Source organism: Onychostoma macrolepis, chromosome 06 (genome assembly GCF_012432095.1).
Source record: "Onychostoma macrolepis isolate SWU-2019 chromosome 06, ASM1243209v1, whole genome shotgun sequence".
Classification (NCBI taxonomy): Eukaryota; Metazoa; Chordata; class Actinopteri; order Cypriniformes; family Cyprinidae; genus Onychostoma; species Onychostoma macrolepis.
In genome coordinates, this window is record NC_081160.1 from 32,948,800 (window position 1) to 32,972,203 (window position 23,404).

At 35.9% G+C, this 23,404-nt stretch overlaps 1 protein-coding gene across 9 annotated transcripts in view; it reads left to right on the forward strand.

Annotated features, from left to right (window-relative positions):
- The first annotated feature begins 374 nt into the window (after window positions 1–374).
- Window positions 375–23,404, forward strand: part of LOC131542496 (R3H domain-containing protein 2) — an 82,113-nt gene continuing 59,083 nt past the window's right edge. For 3 of the 9 annotated variants that reach the window (XM_058779242.1, XM_058779243.1, XM_058779244.1), the window contains exon 1: window positions 375–786. The gene's annotated coding sequence lies outside the window, so the exon portion shown is untranslated. Of the gene's footprint in view, window positions 787–1,918; window positions 1,956–10,686; window positions 10,804–23,404 lie in introns of those variants that run through there. The other 6 variants (XM_058779245.1, XM_058779246.1, XM_058779250.1 and 3 more) reach the window with 4 other exon arrangements.

Sequence of the window (23,404 nt, forward strand, 5' to 3'; positions counted from 1 at the left end):
ATATATATATATATATATATATATATATATATATATATATATATATATGTGTGTATATACGACAGACAGACAGACAGTGATTTTGAGGTTTACTCTTACAGAATACAGGCTATTTTTAAACCCTTGTTTGCATTTTCATCTGAAACTGAAACGATGCCAACAGCGCCATCTTCTGTTTCCTGTAAGCACAAACACATGGAACTGTGACGTAAAGCACAGAAAGAGACAGCGTTCTTGTTTCAGCGCTCCCCCGTTATTTAATTCCTCCGTTTGCTGATCACGAACGCCTGAGAATGCAGACCAGGGCTCGCGCTGCTCTCAGAAGCCGCGTGTTTCTCAAACTCTGTTTTGTTGGGGTCTTTTTCTACGGTTTACCTCTGACGTCACGGCCCCGCCCACTCAAGTTCTGTTTGATCGCTGCGCGCTGTTGACAGAGAGCTGCCGCGAACTCGTGCTTGGAGGCGATTAAACGGTGTTAAGCGGCAGCGGGCTGTCGTTATTCGGTTACCGGGGGGCTCGGTGGGTTATCACTTTAAACATGTTCACCTAACCCATCCTGAGCGGCAGTAATGCGCTCACGAGTTCGTGAGGCGGCCGATTGTCATTTTGACTTAGCTCGCGTTCGCTTAGCCGCCACAGGCTAATTAATTAACCCATAGTGTGAGGTAAATATTCACTCCAAATCATCGGAAACGCGACAAAAACGCCACAACGCGTCCAGAACGCCGACCTACAGCGAGGACCAGTGTTGTTTCGTCGTATTGAATGAACGCGAGGGATTAACGGGTAAGTGACTCGCGTTTGAACGCTTTAAATGGAACAGGTATCGATGTGTGTGTCTCCGTGTGTCGCTAGTAAAGCTCACAGAAGTAGTCAGTGAAAGGGCAATGTGTAATTCTTCACTTAAAGCGTGACTGCACTGACTCGTGAGAAGCAGAACGGTGCCGTTCTTATTACGGTTGACGTTGATTTGAACGGCGGCGTTCTAGATGTCTCGCGTCGTGTGGCGCGTTTATTATTAAAACTCATCAGAACAGAGTTCTTCCGTTTAAAGCGCCGTTCACACCAAGAACAACATGTAAAGCGATAACTAGAACAATAAAGTTTTAATAATCGTTCTAATTTTACACCACAACTGTAGTGATAATAGCACAGAATCACTTTTAGAACGTTTTTTCCATCTAATGAACTGTAAAAACATTGACAGCCAATCAGAATCCTCTAACTTTAAAAAAGCTCATTTGTAAATAAACAGAACGTTATAGTTCCTGGTGTGAACGGGACATAAATACTTCTTTTGGGCTTGACATTAGTGAGTAGATGTCATGCAAGTTCTTGTTTAAACGGATTAGACGCTCACGAAGTTGTAGTGTCTACCTAGATAGCAGGTGCTTTTATCATATTTCACAGAAAGTGCTGAGATAATACCATGTTTTGTTTTGGACATAACCATGATGGTAACACTTACCGTTTAAGTACCATGGTAAATGTGGTAATGTCACAGTACTCATTCATAAACATACATAATGTGAGCAACACAACAGGCAGGAGTTTGTTGAATCAGTGCTTGGCTCTGAAAAATTAAAATTGAGATTAGCAGATATAGAAAACTTGTGGAAGTTGATGCGGTTAATGCATGTTTGTAGTTTTGATTATTTCTAGTATAATTCATCAGGTTAATTAAAGGGATAGTTCACTGAAAAATCAGTTACTCACCCTCATGTTGTTCCAAATATGTATTCCTTTATTTCTTTTGCTGAACACAAAAGATGATGTTTTACTAGAGACTCTTGTTTATCCCCAAGATGTGGCGAAAGTGTAGGGGTCATCGCGCTTTTTCTACAATTGGAAGTCAATGGCTACCGTCAATTGTTTGGTTATCAACATTGCTCAAAATATCTTCTTTTGTGTTTAACAGAAGAAAGAAACTCGTACAGGTTTGGAACAACTTGAGGGTGAGTAAATGATGCCAGAATTGACATTTTTGGGTGAACTATTCCTTTAATGTTGCTCAGTATAAAAGATTTGTATGAATACTTATCTAGTAATTCACGTGTGGAGAAGTCATACAAACTTATTTATTGTAAAGCTGAGGATCATCTCACCTTCTGTCACGAATCTATAATGCTTTTGCCTCCTTTGGAAGTATTTAGAAGTGTAGTCTAGTAGATGTCCAGCATAGTTTCCTCTTGTTTTAGAGCTCAGTTGTTTTGTTTGCTTGATGAAATGGATTCAGAATGGGAGTAGGAATGTATTGATCAGGTAAGATTGCTCATATGAGTTATGCACAATGTACTTACTGAAGCTAACAAAAGGATGTTTTGAGTAACAAGATGCTCAGATTTTCCGTGCAATGTCTTCAAACGTTGTATTTCACCAAGTGCACGCTTCAGGAGTCTGTAATTGTGCACAATGCAGCATCTTAATATTATTTTCAGAAGGGCAACAGGTCATCCTTTTTGTCTATTTTCTAAAGCGCTTGTCCTGCACTCTTAAAAAATAAAGGTGCCAAAAAGTTTTTTTTTTCCACAGCAGTGCATTGGAAGAACAATTTTAGTTTCCTCGAACCTCTAAGTAATTTTTTTCTTATTTTTTCCCTTTTTTTTTTTTTAATAACTTTCTGTGCAGTGGAAGGTTTCCATTGATTTGAAAGATTCTTCATGGAACCATCAATTCCAATAAAGAGCATTTATTTTTAAGAGTGTAAGCAGGTTTGCAAGGAAATTCCTGTCCGACAAGTAGCATTTTACATGACGCCTGAGTTTTGTTTTTGGCTTTGCATGGAAGAAAGAAATGTTTAGTGTAGGTTAGAGATGTTATGACGGATTTCTTGAGAAATCTTGAGTGTGTGTGATGCTTTAGATCCCGTCACAGCAGGTTTCCCTTGAAATACATTAGAACAAAACTTTAAAACTGCTTTTTAAATCAAGCTTGTCAGATCACAGTGTTGTTTGAGCGACTGACCCTACTTCATGATATTTACACGGATTTACTTCATGAAAAGCTGAAGATTCACGCCTAGAAACGCAGCCTCAGGCAGAAGTTATGACGTCAGTTCGTCAGGTTTGTCGTGTTTAAAGCTGCTTTGAGCTTTGAGAAGTCAGCACCCAACCATCAATCACACTCAATCCGTGTCCATGTGTACTTGGTGAAAGGAGCATAGAGTTTGTCTTTCAGAATAGAGCTGATATCCAGTCTTTTTCATTGAGGTTTATATGCTTGTGTTTGGCTTTGCATGACAGAAAGAAATGCTTAGTGTTGGTTTAAAATTCCTGGACGAGTCTTGAGTGTGTTTGTGATTGTCGCTGTCATATAAACAGGCAGATCGTCCTGAGAAGTGACGTCCAAGCTTTGTGGTCAAGATGTTCTGTTCCTGTTGTCACTAATACAGTAGATAGGCGTAGTTGTTTTAGTAAACCAGTGCAGAAATGGGAAAATCAATCTTTGCTGAATTATTCATGAGTGCAGAAACACTTAATTATCAGCGTTTTGTGTTTGCTGAGGAGCGTCGGTGAATTCTGCTGCGCTGAGGCCTGCTGATCTACAATTAGAGTTGTAACGGTATGAGATTTTCACGGTATGATAATCGCCTCAGAAAATATCACAATATATATTAAACTATAATTCTTATCAGCAACAACGACTCTTAAAAGAATAAGTTATTTGAGTGAACAAATCCTTTCTTACAACAAACTTGAAACCATTTTAATGAAAGTATTGAAGTCTTCCTTCTGAAAAAAATAATAAATTTCATTTTATTTAAAAAAACTATTAAAAATAAAGCTATGCACCTTATGCATATCTATATCACACATAATTAATGTTTTAAAATGTTATCAATTGAAAATTTAACAACTTTTATTTTTGCCAAAGTTCTGCAGTAGGCTATACTAAGTTAAAACATGGACAAACATGATATTCCTTAAAAATAATGTTTAAATAAATTCACTATTACAAAAAAATATTATTGTTGTTGTTATTATTATAACTTTGAAGTACATTGTACAATGCTAATATATTTGTCATAATTTCAAGTTAAATCGAACTTTTATTTTGACGGGTTGTAGCGGACCTTTGAGTTTCAGAGTGTATTTGACGATGGTTTTTCTCAAATAAAACTAGGAAATGTTTATTTAGGTTTTCTCTGTTGATGTTTATGTAGGTGCTGAAAACACCATTAGTGTCGTGCAGTGTGTAGTAGATAAAACAGCGCCACTCGGAGACATGCAGAAACAAGCTGATTATTGATATAAGTCTCTTCGCGCTTCACAGACACATCATATCTACTTTTGATTTATCCATCCATCTGATTGTGCGTTTTTTACATGACATCCTTGTTATACTGTAAATTCCATGTTCACGACTGCACCGGGATTCCCTCTGCTTCACGGAAATCATACGGCCTTAACTTATAACTTTTTATAAATGCGACACACCTTTATCTGCACATGTTGGGATGGTGTCTGCAAATATGAGTAAACATGTTGGATGTATTGCCTGCTTTTGCAGCCACTTTGCATTCACATTTTTGCAAGTTGGATCCATCCTCAAGGACATCCCCGCGTTCGTTTAAAAAAAAAAAAAATTAAATATCCAAAGTATTCCCATACTGCAGATTAAAAAAATTTTTTGGGTGGGGATGGAGATTAGATATAATCTCTGTCTCTGCTGTACGTGTGTGTGTGTAAGCAGCCAAGTGAATGCAGAGTGAAGCAGCCGAGCGAAAATAAGTTGCATATGTATGGGTGAGTTTTTTTTAGTCTTTTTTTTTTTTAAACCGTAGATTTGCAAATGTTTACGGTATGATAACCGTGCACGTTCAAACCGTGATAAACCGTCATCGTTACAGATTGTTACAACCCTATCTACAATCACCTAAATATCGGTGTTTTGAAAAGGGTTTCATTGGTTAAATGAAGAGCGGTGAGATGCTTAATGTATGTCAGCCATTAGAAATACTTCAGCAATGTCATGTAGAATACGAATGAAATGATTCTTCTTGTAAACCTTGTGCTTTAAATTGGTTTTGTTTATTTTTATTGAATATATGTGCTGCTATGTACTCGCATTCTGAGCTGAGCTGTTGGTTCACTTTAGAACTTCATAAAGTTCTATACTTTTATTATTAAATAAGCTAATTTGATATTCTCATTAAGGACTTCACAATTTTGACAATTTTTATTTTTACTCTTGGTTGTAATTGTAATTGAATTAGCCTAATAGAATTATTATTATTATTGAAGTTGAGATTATGATATTTAGCTGTTTTTTTTTTTTTTGTTAAATGTTGCAACACTTGAACTGTTATGAATCAGTGTTTATATTAGTTCATAAGCCAATCAGTAACTACAAATAAAATCTAAATGATTTTGCTGTAATTTTATTCGTTTTTCTCACAACGTCTCTATTGCTTTCTCTTGCCGTTACACTCATGTGGATTTACGTATATAAATAACCATTTGATGCATATTGATTGAATGTATTTTACACCATGAAAATGACATTTATTTGACCATATTTTCTTTTAGATAGCGTGGTGAATGTATACAATAGGGACAAATGGAACGCTAATTTTTCTCTTCTGTAAAGCTGCTTTAGGGCTGAAATTGAATGCGTTTCATAATTGATGAATTTTGCAATATTAAGACTGTTTATTATTGTGAAGCTGCTTTGAATCTGTATTTAAAGCACTACATAAATAATTGTGCAAATAATGAATTGACTTAATTTTGCGGCCCTTCTCTCAGCTGTCAATACGAATGAAGTGCAGTCAACACATTTCACTACATTTCAATCTGTTCTGTGCATTTTTTCCCCAAGAAAATGTAGTGAAGTCTGCATATTCTGATCTGGAAAATGAATTATTGTTGGCAAAAGCGTTTCTGTCAGATGTTTGCTGGCATTGTAGTGTTATTACCTGTTGAAATCTCTGCTGCATCGCCACCAACTTTGTCGTTTATCATTTAATACACATTCGCTTGGAGTCAAGCGTCAGATAAAGGCTGTTAATCTGGACTTGTTGAAGACTGGCAGATAATCACGCCTTGATAGATTAATTACCCGTCCACAGTTATAAACACACGCATCTGACATCTGATTGATGAAACGCGCCTCACGGGCTTCATGTTTTAATAATCAGCCCAGATCTCGAGGTGTGTTTCTAAAGTTGCGCTGTAATTCAAACACATTAGGATGCATTTGTGCCGCGGACTGTAATGCGCTTGGAAGGCGCGTTTGCGGGCGCGTTTGGCGCAGTCCTCCCACATATGAGATGGCGGGTGTTCGCACATATTTAGCTGGAAGGGCTGCTGTAATATTGATAAGGAGCCGTTTGTGAACCTTAACGTGCCATTTGCCCCGGATCCGCCGCCGGCCTCTGTGTCGGAGCGATTGTGCTTGTGTTACGGCGTGCATGTGTGTGGTTTCGGTCCGTCTTGTGTTGGTTTTGCAGCAGCGCTGTGTTTTTTTTTTTTTCTTGGGAGATTTGAAGAGCTATTTATAGCCGCCTGCTGGAGCAGCGAGCATGTGCTGCGCCTCCTCCCTCCTGCTCATCTCATCTCGCCTCCCGGATTCATGATGCTGTTAGATTCTCCTTCCTCATCTTACACCTTTCTTTCTCTAATTCCCGCTCATCTGTTGTTCCTGTCCTCATTTTGTGTTTCCTCAGCTCTTTCCCTCTGTGCTTTCGGCACGACCACCTCCCCTCTGCTTCCCTGTGGATTTCTGCATGTGAATTATTAATGGTTGCTGGATGGCAGTGACTGGGGGCGATGCTTAGAATCGCCGCTCTTACGGAGGATAACCGTCAGTTATCTGCCGTAAGATGGGACAGAGACATGCTGAGATGATAGACAGACAGGGACTCCACCAGGTTTCATTGGCTCTCTGTGTGTGCGAAACTACATGCTTTCAAAAATGAGTCATGCACAGAAAATAAAGTTTTCGTTTAGTCGCAAACCAAAACGGAAAGTTTGGGTACCATTGCTTCCAGAATATAAAACTTTTTTTTTTTTTTTTTTAGTAATGTAAAACATGCTGCAACTTATTCACTTCATATACGTTGCAGTTAACTTCAAGCGTGCAAAACACACACTCTGTTTAGAGTATGTAGCCTATAGAATGTTGGAGTACTTTTTTTACAAGAAAAGACTATTTCAGTCTTTCTGCTTCAAAATTTCATGTTTCATTTAATGCATTACCTGCGGTTTTTTTTTTTTTTTTGTAATTATTTTGGAGTTTAACAGGATTAACATTGAAACCATTTTTTCTCAGAATTGCTACTATTTTTATTTTTATTTTTTCTCAGATAATTTATATTTGTATTAATTGAAATAGCTACATGAGCCCATGTTTTTTTGTATAGCGCGTTTCCCACACAGCGTTTTCACTGTAAATAAATTAGTTTAGGCATGGAATTTATAACAAACATTATTTCTAATGAATGCCACTGTAATTAGTTTGTTTTATGTGTTATATTATTCCTTTTCCAAATACTGATAAATTTAAAGAATTTGTTGTGGAGTGAAAGGAACTGAAATACTAAAATGTTGCTTGTTTGTAAATGTTCAAAAAATCAGAGTTTTCAGTTTACTTGTAGCTTATCTACGTCGTGTGCACAAAATAGATGCTGACACGGTCAAAATGCATCACTGGAGAATCGTTAATTGAACATCACTGTTTCAATCCATTATTTTAGTTCTTCAAAACCAATTTGGCTAAAACTGAAAATTCATTTTTTAATCCAAAATTTTAAGCAATAGTTAATCCTCATGTTATTCTGAACCTGTTATATTATTTAGTTTTTAGTGTGTATTTCAGACAAGGTTTGACAGATGTGGTTGCTGTAAACTTTTGTACAGAAAACGTTGTTCAGAAAATCCTGTGTTGACGTGAGGATGATTAAATGATGACCGGATGAGGCGCGTGTCTGTCCTGTTGCTGGAGATGGACAGTAAAAGCAACAGAGACCGACAGCACAAACACGCATCTCCAGTTTCTATTGATCCGTGATAAAGAGCTACGCTGAACAGGATTCTCTGACCTACTGTCACAGTCCTTCCCGGCTGCTTTTGCTTTGCTACACAGATTTCACATGGATGTCAGGTGGTGACCAAACACGGCACTCAACACACTGTCAGAAGGTGTTGGGTTCATTGTCAAATTAAGACAGGAATGCTTTTTCTTTAAAATCAGTATAGGTTTGCAGTAGGGATGCACCGAAATGAAAATTCTTGGCTGAAGCCGAACAAAATGAAACACTGTGCCGAAGGCCGAATACCGAACACGGTTTTTCGCATTTTTTTCCCCCATGTTGGCCTATTTTTCTTTTTTTTCCCTTTTTTCACCACTGCCTAAATTAAATGGACAAAATGTGCTTTTTACTGTTTTGTCCTGCTTTTCAAATAATAAAAAAAAAATCAATTACAAAACAATTTAAAAATATTTACTTAACACTGAACATTTTTTAACATTCTGTCAGACATTATACCAACAAAGCACAATTTAACTTAAAATTAAGTTACTAAAATAATATTTTTTTTTGGCCATTTTTGAGACCCCCTTCTTGAATCAGGCATGTATTTTTTTACTGTACAAATAAATGCAGCCTTGCTGAGCAGAAGAGAATTCTTTTAAAACATATTACAGATCCCAATTTGAACACTATTGTGAATGTTCTAATAAATGTATAGAGCGGTTGTAGGGTAATTATTATTATCATTATTGTCTTATTTTTTTATTTTATTTTACAGAACAACAGTAAAATTACAATACTAACATTTATGAATGTTGATGAAGTTGTTGCTTTTTCTTAGACTTTATTTTGGCAGAAACCCGCAGGAAGATCTTAGTGCTTCTTTTTGTTGACAACAGCATGCAGATATTTAAATGATTCTCATTACGAATTTGGGAAGATGTTTGTCGCACTTATCACATTGTCACGCGTCTTTAAAAAAAGACTGAGCAAATGACGAGTATTTTAGCGCAGATGTTCCTCGCGCTTTGGACTTTGAACCCTGGCACCGCGAGCTCGTGCAGCGCTGTTTGAATACATGCAATCCGTGTGTTTGTTAGAAAACATAACATTCTGCAGTTTATTTACTAATCATTTGAGGCCATATCGCGATTTCAATCATCATAGTAACCAGCATCAACCACAATTTATTCGGTCTTTTCGCTTATTCGGCCGAACACCGGAAGAGATTTTTTTTGCTATTTTTGGACGAACAATTTCGGTTGTCCGAACATTCGGTGCATCCCTAGTTTGCAGTTGGCTTTAGCATTGCTTTTACAGATGTCTGTACCTTGATGTCTGCATGTCCTGTTCCTTGTCTTTCTGTTCCATCCAGAAGTAAAAATAAAATAAGCATTAACTGAAATAAGTATAAAAACTTCTTTATTTCAGCTAGTTGCCAAAGCATAATTTCTCATTCAAATTGTTGTTGTTTTTTTTTGTTACAAATACTAAAATAAGTAAAACTTAATACAATCTATATAGACATTTATTGTAAAAAAAAAAAAAAAAGTAAATATGACAAACGCACAACACGATTACTTAACCATAAGCTGAAATTAAAATGAAAACAAAAAATATCTATTTCAAAAACAAACTCTAATATCAGTGATGCTAAAATAACACTGATTTATGTGCCTAGGCTTAGTTTATGTGCTGTACTGAGTGTCTAACTAGTGCATATTTTTGTACATTTATTTATTTGCTTTATGAATATATTCTCAGTTAACATGTAATTGTATGTATGTGGGCTGCTGACAAGTGTAATATTACTGTGATTGGCATAGAAAGTTTTTTTTTTTCTCACTTGAATTTCATAATTTGGCTAAACACCAAAGAAAGATTTTGGCCATAAACCAAAAATATCTATTCTGTATTTGTTTTTAGTTACTCTTCTCATGGGCATCCTTGGAAGACTTTTGCATCCTACTGTTAGTACAGTTTGTAATATTTTGTTAGTTCATTTATTCAGTTCTGCAGTGTGACGCCTCCAGAGATTTAAATTTTTTTTTTTTCATAATATGAGATCAAGTTTACAGATTTTTGTGGAGTTAGTAATACCAGTTGGAAACAATGAGTCAGAATAGATGAACACTTTAAATTTTAGCTACAAACAGGGTTATTATAGTTAATTAAAACAAAAACTATAACCATAAAAACTTTTTTTTTTTTTTTGTGAACATTTTCAAATAACATTTTAACAAATTAAAATATAAAAACAGAAAAAAATTAAATTAAATTAAAAATCACACCGATACTAAAATACTAGTTTCAATTATTATAATTTTTGTCCATGCATTTTTTTATGAGCTCATATTAATTAGGAGATACATGGAATATATGTGCTTTTATAGATACATTTTTAACACAACGGAAACTAGTTTTGCACCCAAAACATACACTTTCTCTTATGCTATTATATTATTTTAACCGATAATCTGGTAGAGTCCTGTCTGTTTGTGTGCATTTGTCTTTAGCATGGCATTTTCATTAGTATTGAGTTTCTCATCAATACAGTTTCACAAATGAGTGAAGGAGACGGGAGGGAGGATGAGTAAATGAGCGCATGCTCTCTCGCTCAGAGAGATAGAGAGAGAGAAAGAGAAAGAGAGCGGCTGTGCTTCATTCAGAAAAAGCAGGGGGGCGTCAGAAACGAAGCGAGGGAGGAAACTAAGCGGAGAGGTGGAGATCTGTCTGTTCTCTGTTAGTGTGGACTGAAATGCGCTCGCCGCTGCCTCAGAGCCACAAGCAGCTAATGATGCGCGGAGATCAGCGATAAACCAGCGAATACAGTAAGCCGTGTGTGTGGTGCATGAGCGTGCGCGTGCATGCATGTGAAAACTGTTCTGAGTCTATTGCATCTTGCATTTATCGCGCTCTCACAGCGATCTTAAAATCACACTCTGAAACCATTGTACTTATGACTAAACCCGCAGGTGCATTATGGGGTATGTAGTCAGAAGCTGTGTGATTCTGTATGAGACGGGAGAAAATGGGTCAGAGAGTTTAGAAAATATGCGCTGAAGTTTGTGTAAGGCTGTTTAAAAATGCATTAGCATGTGTTTGTGTGTCTGAATTCTGAAGTGACACACATCCGCAGCTTTCTGGGTTTTGACATCATTCGCTGACGTCAGATGGAGCCGCTAGAGGTGAATGAGCGGCACCGTTTTGTGAATGTTATGCAATTGATTTTCTCGAGTGATACCAGGATGCATTTCATGCAATACTTCACATGCATGTTGTGCATCATGTTAGGTGTTTGAGCGACAGGCTTTGCGCGGGTCAGTCGCTCGTGGGTGTGTGTGTGTGTGTGTGCATGCTATCGCCAGCGCTCCCCTTCTGCCCACTCGTGTGCAGGTCGATAGAGAGAGACAGTGTTTGCTGAGGTAATGAGGAATTCCCTTCCACCGCGTCCTCGTCCCTCACGCCGGGGGCGGATTGTTAGAGGAGAGAGGCGTCATTCATGTCAGAGCGGAGGAGACCAGAACACCCAGGACATCAGGAGGAGGCATAGCATGGGAGGTTTCTTCAGAAAGGAATAATTTAATATCTAGATGCTTTAGCTATTGCACTGTATTTAGTTTGATTTTTATGCATTTGCTCTGGAAGTTGGTGAGGTTGATCTTGGATGAGGATGAGAAAGGAGCCATCATATCCAAAACCTCTAGCATTGGAGGGATTGTTGACCCAAAAAAATGAAAATTAGAGATATTAATAAAAATAATTAATATAATTATTATATTAATAATCATATTATTACTACTACTACTAATACTCCTAATAATCATTATTTATAATAAATAGTTATTTTTGCTAAAATGTTAAACCAAATAAGAGATATTAATAATAATAAAAAATAAATTAATTATGGTATTATTGAATTGTAGCATCAAAAACATTGCATTTGCTGTTAATTTACTCACCCTCAGGCCGTCCAAAATGTAGGTGGCTTTTTTTTTTCTCCAGTAAAGAAGTTTTTAGCTGAAACTGTGCTCCTTGGTGATTCATACAATGCAAGTCAATGGCTACTGGTTTTTAAGAATAAAAAAATCATATCAAGGAACACAAAATGATTCCCTGTGGCTCCTGGCGATATATTGAGGTCTTATGAAGCAAAACGATCAGTCTATGCAAGAAACTGAATATAATTTACAACATTATTACTTGTAATCCAGAGCCTCAGGCAAACGCTGAAATCTGATTCTTGTCCAAACAGGTAATAATGTTGTAAATAATGTTGTTATTAGGGATGCTCCGATCGATCAGCTGGAGATCGGTGTCGGCAGATTAATCACATTTTATGACTCGATCGGTACTCACTACACTTGGCCGATCTCACGAACCGATCGCAATTTGATGACGTCAACACGTGAGGAATGACATGATGCGTGGGGACATAAATGATTTGGCGCCACATTCATGTCATCGCATCGTATGTTTTGCATGATGATATGATGAATGGATGGTTCATTTTGAACAGCAGATTCAATTAGAGCTGATCTGTGCATCACTGCATGCGTCTGCGGCGCGATACGTCTCCACGGGAACTGGAGCTGATCGCGGCCGCTCTATTCAATGCTTGTGATACCAGCAACGCCGCGGCATGTTTCTGAAGCGGCTCTCCGCGCTGCTTGGTTCACGAGTTCACACTTACATATAATAAACTGAGTAAAGGTTTATGCGTATTTGGCGTGCTGTCCAGGGAGAGGGCTCCGAGCTCGGTACTTACCCCCGAGCCCAGGGTACTCCCCCTGTATGGAGAGAGGGGTCCGAGCTCTGCATTTAGCCCGGACCCAGAGCGTTCCCCCCATGCTGGGGTAGGAACAGGCTGAAGGTGAGGAGTCGGGGTGGTGGAGGGATGCTGAAAGACTAGAACTGATGGAGGTAAGACTGCTTTGATTATTTATAGGGGTTCTCTCTTGAGCTGATTGGATAGATGGTGTGATTGCTGATGATGAAGTGGCTGCGTTAATTATCTGCGCGTGCTCCTCCCGAAACTTGTTAATAAAACATCACATAAAATAGTCTTTTGTGAGTTGTCACAGCATGGAGAACGGAATAAAACCTCGTCAGAGCCGTAAGAGGTAACTGTAACATAATACGCTGATCAAGTAACACCAAGCAAGATCCTTTTTATTCCTGTTTCTATAAAAGCAGGAAGATGTATCGTACAGCTCCGGGTATCCACATACAGCGACAATGATTTTGTCCTCCATTGTTGTTTCGGCTTTCTACCTTTCTCGCTACGTCGTAATCACGACACTACTAGAGCAAGCTCCTGATTGCTTAACGGGCAAAGTAAAGTTCAGATTTTTCAACTCGTGCGAATCACGCGTTATGCGCATCAAATGCCCGAAACGCTCAATTCGCGCAAATCGCGTCATTTGCGCCACCGGATGTCTATTCGTGTCTTTGCATTGACTTAACATGTAACTCAAACGCTTCGATCGCGTCTGGTGTGAACGCACCTGAAGTTATGTAAATATTTTAGATTTTTATACAATATGAAACCAAATTAGAGATATTAACGAAAATAATAACAATGAAAATATTAGTATAATTATTATATTAATAATCATGCTATACTAATACTACTACTAATACTCATAATAATAATAATCATTTATAATAAATAATAGTTATTTTTACTGGAATGTTAAACCAAGTAAGAGATATTTAAAAAGAAATAAAATAAAATAATTATTATGGTATTATTGAATTGTAGCATCAAAAATATTGCACGCTTGTTTTGGCTATTTAAGAACTACTGAAATCTTTCCAATATTTACGATGTTGCTTAATTGTAAATCAGCAGTAAAGTCAGTGTGCGTTTATAGTGAATATTGTTTTTCGCTGGGCCTCCCCCACACAGAGAGCGATGCGTGTTCTCCTGCAGAGCCGATCCACGCGTGTGCGTCTCCACCTGAGCCTCACGCAAACACACGGGTTATTTTTGGACGCCGTGTGCCAGAACAGTGTCAGCGAGAGAGAAACAAAGCGCGAGTGAATCCTCAGCAGAGGTGCGAATAAAGCCAGAGAAATGGAGACGGCACAATGCTGCTCTTCTGAATAAAGTATCTGCGTCTATAAATAACACGCAGCGCTCTCACACTGTTATTTCGCCACATTTTCCCTCCTCATCGTGTAACGCTCATTTGATCATTCGCTTTTCATTTTTCAGCATGTACTGAAGCGGGTATTTGGAAACTAATCACACGTTTGATGGCTTGGGTGTGTTAATTGATACTCAAACACCTGTTTGGAGACATTTTTCAGAGTCATACAGCTTCAGATTACATGCATTGTATGAATATATATTACATAATACATGAATATGTGCAGGTTATAATAATTACTGGTGTTTGTTCAGTGATGTGATAACCTGAAGCATTAAATCAGGTTGTAAAATAAAACCATGATTATCAATTCACAAAGGCTGAGCAGGGCCCGATATTAACGCTTGTCCGGGACAAGTGAATGTTTTGGACGGGCAAGTGAAAGAGAAATTTACTTGCCCAATCGGACAAGTAACTTGAAAAAGTCAATACCGAAAACAATAATAACTGCCTTTATTTGTGATATAGCCTTTGTTATAGGGTGTGCGATTTATATATCATTTGCGATAATTTCGTAATTGTTGTTTTAACGATTATATTGCTAGAATCAAACAAAGAGTGCACGCATAATTACATAAATTAGAAAATTCAAGACATGGGGGAGGAAAATGTATGCATTTATATAATTTCATATAGTTAATATCACACGAAGATCGAACGCTGTTTTTTTTATTTTTATTTTGCTTCAAAAATAATCATGATTACAAATGTGATAACAGTTCAATAAACAAGAAGTTTTAGACACCATATTGCCTGTTTTTGCTCTATTCACCAACAAAAATAACTCCAAACACAGCCACAGCGCTGTTTTGCGTCTCTGAGCAACATGACGGTGTTTTGTGCCTGAATGAATCAACCGTTTAAATGATTCGGTTCAGTCGCAATGACTCACTTATTAACAGTGACTTGATGCCACCTACTGGTGGTTTTAATTTCACATTTACAGTATTTAAAAAAAATATATAAATTAATTTCAAATATCAGTATTGAACATTTTATGTATCAAAACATTATTTATTCATTTGTAACTGCAGGTTAAAGCTAATAAGTAAATATTAGCATTTTATTTTTAAGTTTACTATAAAATAATTGTATTTGTATTTAATTCTAACTTTTTATTTTGAAATATAATAGTATTATCACACTTTATTATTTTGTTCATTATTTCATTTAAAAAGAAAAATCTAAATAAACTAAATGTGCTTTGTATAACTACAATAAATAATTATATTTATAACTCAATTTAACTTAATTTTTTCTCTCCGGGCAAGTAACTTTTATACTCGGACAAGTAAATGACAAATTTACTTGTCCGAAGGACAACCACATGAGAATGCTTAATGTCAAGCCCTGGCTGAGATTTAATTAAATATGCAGAGCATGTTTCATAGGGCACTGTGTTCATTTGCACGCATGCAGCTCATGATTTAGTGTTTTCGGTGTCTATTAGCGACTCGTTTCGCAGTAAATGTTGCATTTTCCCAAAAGTGTAATGAGAAGTGCTTATAAACAGACTGTTATCAACAAGAAAAATATTAGTATTGTAACTTTTCAGTTGTACTGTAAAACAAAATTCTTATTTTTCATAAATACTTTTTTTTTTTTTTTTTTTTTACTATAAAATATCACAATAGTATTTTGTTTAATATTTTACACTTAGTATTATTTTAGCTATTTTTCAGCTGTGCTGTAAAAAACGTATTGTAATATTTTTCCTAAATATTCTTATTTTACAGTAAAATATGAAGTATTATTTTGTTTAATATTTTTTTATTGTAATTTCATTTTTACTGTAAAATAAAATATTTTCTTAAATATTGTTACAGTAAAATATTACAATAGTTTTATTTAATTTCAAATGTAATATTTTTTAGTGTTGTTGTTGTTATAGTCATATTGATATTATAATCACAAAAGTTGTTCAGCCCTACAAACAAGTGCTGCAAATCTGGAAATGTTTTAAAATTGCATTTTAACAGTTAATTTTTTATTTGCCTTTTTAAATTAAGTATGTTTCCCCAAATTGTGCTTCTCTATCCCTAAGTATTATTATAACTCTCTTGAAGAGATTTTTAACAAAGTTAAGCTAAATACAGTTTTAGAGTTTAGTAAAAATGAATTTTAAAAACATGATATAATTCAGCCATGAGTTTTCTCGCCATGAGAATAGCCATAGAAGCTGGTATAGCATTAAACACAAACTAAGTATTATTATTAAATTATTTACATGCATTCATTAAGTAATTGGTAATTTGCCTGAGCAGCTAGTCAGTTTTGTGATTATGTAATAAATTGCACACTTATCTCAAAATAGGCCTGTATTGATAAGCTGACTCAAGTTCACCTGACAACTAGTTAATTTAGCCAACCATCTTGATGCATCCACACATTTACTAATTTCATATTTTGCCACTTTTTCACTTCTCTAAACTCATTGAAATCCAAATCCTGCAGATTGTCCTCCTCGATCCGTGCAGTAAATGAGTTAAAGCCGTGTGTCTCTGTCTCTGTCCTCATGAATATTAACGGAACAGCTGACGGATCGTGAAGAACTCGACATATTGCTCATGACTCACGCAGCTTCTGACAACGACATGCAAGATGTCCGAGCGCTGAGTCAACATGTTCCCCGAAAATAAATATTTAGCCTTTTGTTATCTTGTTATCGAGCTGTGACAGAAATTAGCGCAGTCTCAATTAGCTTAATAGACTGAACATCGTGCCAGTCTGGAATCACATTTGCCCAATCTAGTCCATTTATAGCATTCGTTACGATAAATAACCAATCTGCTGAACAAGTGATTCACTGGAAAAGATGTTGATATCCAGCAAGTGCAAAAATGAGATCTTGAATTCTATTAAACAGCTGTACATCTTCCAATAAGTGAATTAGTGCTGTAAAGTTGTGCAGGAGACTCAGCTGTGATACTGGATTGATCTTGTAGATGAGAAGTGTTTAGTAAACTCGTATTGTAGTTTAGGATCTGCTTGTGTGTTAAAGGTGGAGGCGTTTCATCTGAATATAGGCATATGTGACCCTGGACCACAAAACCAATTTTAAGTAGCACAGGTATATTTGTAGCAATAGCCAAAAATATATTGTATGGGTCAAAATTATAGATTTTTCTTTTATGCCAAAAATCATTAGGATATTAAGTAAAGATCATGTTCCATGAAGATATTTTGTAAATTTCCTTCCGTAAATGTATCAAGACAACTTAATTTTTTTTTTTTTTCAATATTTAGATTTTTTTTTGCACCCTCAGATTCTAGATTTTCAAACAGTTGTATCTCGTCCAAATATTGTCCTTGTGCATACATCTCGGAATTGACCCTTATGACTGGTTTTGTGGTCCAGGGTCACATGTGGATGTAAATATGTATGCATTTAAGAATTTGTGAGTATACACGGTTAGGAAGGGACATGTATTAAGCAGTGTTTCCCCTGCCATTGTATTAGGGGGGTGCAACCAAAAAAAAAAAATCATAGGGCTATTGTAAGAATAAATGAAACTTGTTTTTATGCTTTCAAATAATTAGACATGCTAAAACAGAATTTGGTAACAATAAAACATAAGGTTGGAAAAAATAAAACTTTTCATAGGGCCCTAAACATTTCATGATTTAAATTATTTGGACATGCTTTTTGATTTAATAAAATTTAATTTAACCATTAAAAAGGAGTCCAGAAAAATTAAAAGGGGAAAAAAATGGACCCCCTTCATGGAACTCTTCATATCGTTTATCGCCCAGCCCTAGTAATGGTTTTGACAATATTAATGTATTTGGTCTTGGCTGAATGGATCTGCTACGCTGCTGCTGATTATTGCTGTAGTTGTAGTTGCAGAGCTCATTAACATTTAAAGGAAAATGCTACAAAACGGCTTGCTCTGACAAGAGCTGTTTTTGACAGGTTTGAAAAGGTGTTTTTTTTAAACTACCATTGAGAAATTTTAACCAAACTATGTTACAGACTTTATTAAGACAACTATATCAACTTGTGGAAAATGGGCATCCGATGATCCCTTTAAATGTAAAGCAGCAAGCTCATTGGCTGCGTATGCAACATGAACTAATCAGCTTGTGCCAAGTCGTTTAACGCTGTGAATATCATCAGTTACGTTAATACCCATCAGCCTGCGCCATCTAGAGTTTCATGAAAGAACTAGGCATTTAATTATTCAGCTGATCACTTTGTACTCAATATTTTCAAACGATGGCTGTGTAAATCTTGTTTTCTTACAACTGCAGGATGTATTGTTCATGCTATTAATGTTCCCTGCTTGTTAAAAGCAAAAAATAAAATAAATAAATAAAAGGTAAATGGTAGAGGTGTTTCGTCAACCTTCTCTCTTTCAGGTCCTCTGTGGGTGTGTGTTGTACTGTTGATCTGGCTGGTTCTGCGTCGTTGCTGGTGTGTAGCAGGTGTGGTTGAGTTTCTTCAGGTTCAGTCACGCCATCTTCACGCTTACTGTGAACCCGCAGTCATTCACCGGCCATCTGCCCTCGCTTGACACATCGTACCCTCATTGGCTCTAAACCGTCAGATCTGCGGCAGAGTGACGCATAGTTCTGTGTTAAATTATAAATCTAAATTAGGGCTGCACAATTTTGGGAAAATTTAATTAATGTTTCTGATAAAAAATTTTTATGTTGCTGTGCATGTTTGAAGGGTTACACAATTTTGCCATATATTTGATTTATATCAATCAGTTTTAATAATAATAGTAACAAAAATAAACTAAAATCCAATAATAATAATAATATTGATAATAATAATAATAATAATAATAATAATAATATAAATGTATTATATAATTATTAATATTATTATAAAATTAGTTTTTAAAATATTAAACAGAATATATTACTTAACATTAGAATAATAATATTAATAATAATAATAATAATAATTATTATTATTATTAATATTATTTTAAAAATAATTATTTTATTTGTACAAAATAAATATTAAACAAGTAAAATTAATTAAAAATTAGGGATGCACCGATGTATCGGCCGCCGATATTTATCAGCCGATTTTTGATTATTTTAAAGCCATCAATTTATCGGAAATAGCATGAAAAGGGCCGATACTGATGCTTTATTAATTAACTGCATGGAGACAATTAGTTGCATGTCTGTTGCATAATCCAATGTTTTTCTCTGGGCAAAATAATTAAATAAAATTAAACGTTCAAATACCAGTTCTGCTCTGAGTGAACCGATCAAATATATATATTTTTCTTTTTAAGCCCTGCTTTATGGAATTGACCAATATCGGAATCGGCCAATAGTTGTTTGTTACAATCGGTATCGGCCAAAAAAAAAAAATCCTATTGATGCATCCCTATTAAAAATAACTAAAAATAATATAAGAATTAATGTTGTTGTTGTTATTTATTATTATTATTATTAATAATAACATGATTGTTAATAATCATAATACTGATATTAAAATGAAATAAAATAAATAATAATAAATATTTATATAATTTTGTTAAAAATATGAAACAAAATAAGATATTAGAAATATATTTTATAGTATAACTAAAATTACAATGCCAATGAGCTGCTTGTGTGTAAATGAAGGCAGTGCATGTTTTTAGAATACAATTCATGCCTTAACAATTTGATAATTGCACTAAGCTGTATTGTGATTTAGATTTTATTTCGAATAATCATGCTGTCCAGTTTGAGCACTACATAAATGTAGTCCTTTTTTGTTTTTGGCTGTTTGTATGCTTCTGTCGCAGGCGTGTTCAAGCTGAAATGTATGCTTCGTTCATAAATACACATGAATTTAACATGCATGTCAATGTGTGTGTTTCATGCCTATTTTAAGCACTTCCATTAAGTGCATATTCTGCATTTACTGGTGTTTTATCATTTAGTCACATAGGGCTTTACACAGATGATTCATGTTTTTTTCCTGATGAACTCATATAAGAGTGATCATAGTTTGTGAGCGTCCCAGTCGTTTGGGAGTCTGTTTATCTGTGCTGTCTGTGTACTTGATAGCTGATGTCTCCTTTGCATACTAATGAGCAACCGTGGGAAAAAGCTCTATAATTGTGTGTAATTTCTCTGTGTGTGTGTGTGTTTGCTAGAGGAGAGGTTGAGGCAGAGGAAGGGAAAAATCAATAGCAGCCCATAGAGAGCAGCTAACTGTGTAATTGGCTTCAAAGTCATCAGGTTCACTGCTTTCTTCTCATGTACGGTCCAAATGTAAAATCGGCGGATAGTGTGTTAATAATATATTATACAGTAGCAGCCGTTGAGCGTCTGTGTGTGTATTACAGTGAATCCTGGTCTGAAACATGGACATTTCACTTTAAACGTCACTATGACCCTGTTGCTGGTCTTATTGCGCTCGTTTCTCTGTTTGTCTGCTCAATCCTCAAAGTATTTCATCTAGGGTTGTGCGATATTGAAAAAAAAAAAAAATTCAATATTTTTGGGATTTTTTTCGATAACGATAATTATTTTGCCAAGTGTGTTATTGTGCTGATATCTGACTACCATGGACGGCTGCAGTTTTTGATATTCTTCATTCTGTGTGGTCAGTTCACATAAGTGAGCAGAAATTAATCTTTTCATGTAAGTTTGAATAGATTTTTACCTTTTATGGGCATTTTTACTTTTAATAAAGCCATTTTTTTTTTTTTTTCTAAAATGTGCATCTGTTGAGTCAAATTGTTACATTTAATCAGTCAATTAGAATAATAAGACATTTAGGCTGTTACTAAACAAATGAAACCAGTATCAACAAAATTAATCTTTGCAGAAGGTGCATCTGAAGTGACATTTAGATGTATTTACACACTGTTTAATTCAGCTCAGAGGGACATGGAGTGCTTTAACCTGCAGTTACAAATGCATAATGTTTTGATATTTTAAACAAAACATTGAATACTGATACTTGAAATTATTTCAAAAATGAAAAGATACTTTAAATGTGAAATTTTGAAGAACAAAACGGCACTCTTCATGTGATTTTAAGTAACTATATGAAATGATATAAATATGTACATTTTCTGCCCCCATATCTTGAATTTTGTGATCTTTCTTAATGCATTTTAATAGACTTTAATAGGCAGTGAAAGAACGCTCTTTAAATGCGCACCTGCACTGTTTAACCCACTAGACTTCATCACGTAATGTATGCGTGCAAGAATAAATGGATCGTTCTTAAAACACGATCCATTTATTCTTGGAGTTTTAACGATAAGAGACGCTCTGTAACGGTTGGATAATTAGTGAAACGCAGATTTTCATATTTCATATTTCATATTCATAAGGTGCTCTGGATGTCCTCATTGCATAAATAAATGGTTTATTATTATGATGCATAAACGGATGAGAGAAAAGGTGTTGATTGATCATTCATGAGCTTGTATGTTTCTCGTCTGCTGTTTTATCCCCTTTATAGGACTTTCTGCGTATGAATGGATCAGCTCTTGTTGCGTCCATCTGTTTGTGTTCATAAGAAGCTGTATTGAAGTTATAGTTTGAGTGCATCTCCTGCAGCTGAAATCACACGCTGTCCTGCTTTCAGAGGCGCATTGGGAGCGTTTAAGGAGTGTAACTGTACTCCAGTGTTGATGAGCGTCAGTCATGGACTCCAGACGTGGTGATTTGTGGCTCAGATGTGTGTGACTGCGGTGGATCCGCTGGCACCGCCGTGACGCTGATGCTTTGGCAGGAGCTGCCATTGTGTGTATATAAGGACCTAATATTATAGCTAGCCATTTTGATAAATACACATACAGTGCCCTCCATTATTGGCACCCTTCTATTCTATTCCAAGTGCACCACACATGAAGTTGTCAACACGATGTAAATGTTAAATATATATGCAGAAAAGATGCATGACCTACAACTACATCTTGTACAAACTTGTCTTATACATACAGTATATGTTCAGAAATAATATGAGGAAAATGCTTTTAAAATCTCAAAAGTCAAGGTAGGCTAATTCAAATTCAGAATGACTGAAGGTATAACACCAGCAGACTATTATTAACTATAAATGTTCTGTAAAAACAACAGCAGCTTTCAGTCTGTCACCATGATGCAAACATGAAATATCAGACACACAGCAGTAGTTTTTTTTTTTTTTCTTCGCTTGCACAGCTTTTCCATTGTTTTTTCTATGTAAACATGAATGCGTTTGACTGTTGCACTCGTGTCTCTTGCATGAAACGGCTTTCTAAAAACACGGCGCTCAAGTTAAATGAAGCTCACTCCTATCTTCTTGCATGTTTTTCCTCTTCCACTGCCTGCGTCGCATCTTTGTCAACACAAAAGCGCATTCTTTGTGAATGGCGTCTAGCGATATGAGCACGTCACACGTGAGCGGTTAATCATGTGTGCCGACATGCGGTCGGATCGTTCTTTACTGTTTACAGTGGCATATTGTCAGTGTATAATTACTACATTTGGTAATATTTATTTTAAAAATCACGATTCATCTATTTCTAAAAAATAAAATCGTGGCAAAACTTTAAATTCGAATTAATCGATAAAATTGGAAATAAAATTTATTTTATAAAAAGACCATATATATTTTTATACCCTGTTTTAAAGGTTCACAGTTTAAGTTTACAATTGTAACATACAATGTCAACATTTTGATCTGAACAAAAAATTACATCTGCTCAATGTCAATGAAAAATAAAGTGCTTGCAGGATTCCTAAAGAAATCAAAACAATAAATATAGATGTCGAACATTCTCAGAACCTTTCAACTTGGATTTCACAGGTTTTTCAATTTGTATTTATGTTCCCCATGGAATCGCTGAGACAGCAACGCGAGCACCGCCGCAACTGCACAAAACGCCCCCGAATTACGAGAGAAAGCTGCAGCCGCGCAGTGACCCTACCGCCCGCCTCGCCCGCGCAAAGGCTCTTCACACGGGACGCGGCAAGCGGCGGAACCGAAGTGGACGTTACCACAAAAGCCCAAATGACGCCACACTTCAGATTTGTACACCGAAGCGGGAACTGGAACAATTCTTTCATCCTGTATTACTGGCAGCAAACTAATGCTAACATTGCGTGCCCTAATGCTAGTATTTCCTGTCACTGGTCAGAGATGAAGACTGCTATCTAGCGGTCGGGATGTGAACTCAAAACGAAACAACTGCCACGAATCTTGTATGATATTTATTTATTCTTTTTAAATATCGATATTCCATTTTTAAGAATAGATACAGTATCGCCAAACAAAATATCACGATACTCACGTGTATCGATATTTTCTTACACCCCTATT